The sequence below is a fragment of the Tupaia chinensis genome, unplaced genomic scaffold, assembly GCF_000334495.1.
Source record: "Tupaia chinensis unplaced genomic scaffold, TupChi_1.0 Scaffold000222_1, whole genome shotgun sequence".
Classification (NCBI taxonomy): domain Eukaryota; kingdom Metazoa; phylum Chordata; class Mammalia; order Scandentia; family Tupaiidae; genus Tupaia; species Tupaia belangeri.
The window spans coordinates 2,319,187-2,320,362 of NW_006159697.1; the positions used below are offsets into that span (position 1 = coordinate 2,319,187).

At 39.2% G+C, this 1,176-nt stretch overlaps 1 pseudogene; it reads left to right on the forward strand.

Annotated features, from left to right (window-relative positions):
- Positions 1–261: 261 nt before the first annotated feature.
- On the forward strand, positions 262–849 carry LOC102496808 (single-stranded DNA-binding protein, mitochondrial pseudogene; annotated as a pseudogene).
- Positions 850–1,176: the final 327 nt, after the last annotated feature.

Genomic DNA, 1,176 nt, shown 5'->3' on the forward strand with positions numbered 1-1,176 from the left:
ATAATAAGATACTACCTAACCCCAGTCAGAATGGCAAAGATTTAAAAAAATAAAAAAATGATAAGTACTGGAGGGGATGTGGTGAAAGGAGGAACACTCTACGCTGTTGGTGGCAATGTAAGTTGGTCCAGCCACTATGGAAAACAATATGGAGGCTCCTCAAAAACCTTCAAATACAACTACCATATGATCCAGCAATTTCACTCCTGGGTATCTATCCAAAGGACAAAAGAATGCTCAGTCAGAAAATTGCTGGTCGGGGCTAGAGCATCAGGAAAGACCTAAAGATTAGATTGGAAGACAAGAAAATAGAAGCCATGTTTCGAAGACCTGTATTACAGGTACTTCGTCAGTTTGTAAGACATGAATCTGAAATAGCTAGCAGTTTGATTCTTGAAAGATCTCTGCATCGTGTGCAGTTACTTGGGCGAGTGGGTCAGGACCCTGTCGTGAGACAGGTGGAAGGAAAAAATCCAGTCACAATATTTTCTTTGGCAGCAAATGAGATGTGGAGATCAGGGGAAAATGAAGTGTACCACATGGGTGATGTCAGTCAAAAGACAACGTGGCACAGGATATCTGTATTCCGGCCAGGTCTCAGAGATGTGGCATATCAGTATGTGAAAAAGGGGTCTCGGATTTATGTGGAAGGCAAAGTAGACTATGGCGAATACACAGATAAAAATAATGTGAGACGGCAGGCAACAACAATCATAGCTGATAACATTATGTTTCTGAGTGACCAGACCAAAGAGAAGGTGTAGAATGGATGATTCTCCTTTGGCCGTAGCTTGGTACAGTCTCATTTCCAAATCATGTATAGTCTTTATAATTTCTGAGGAAAAGAATTAAAGTACTCTTTTTATATATAAAAAAAGAAAATTGCTTGCACAACTATATTTATTGCAGCATTATTCATGATTGCTAAGACATGGAACCAACCCAAATGTCCACAAACAGATGAATGGATTGAAAAAGTGTGGCACATATACTCCATGAAATACTATTCAGCCATAAAAAAACAAAAAAGGCCCTGGAATTTGACAGAAAATGGACAAATATGGAAGATTTATCACTGAGTAAAACAAGTCAGGCTATGAAAGAGAGACATTGTATGTCTCCACTTAACATATACTGACTACCCACACTTTATGGTAGAGACTGAAAGACTGGAGG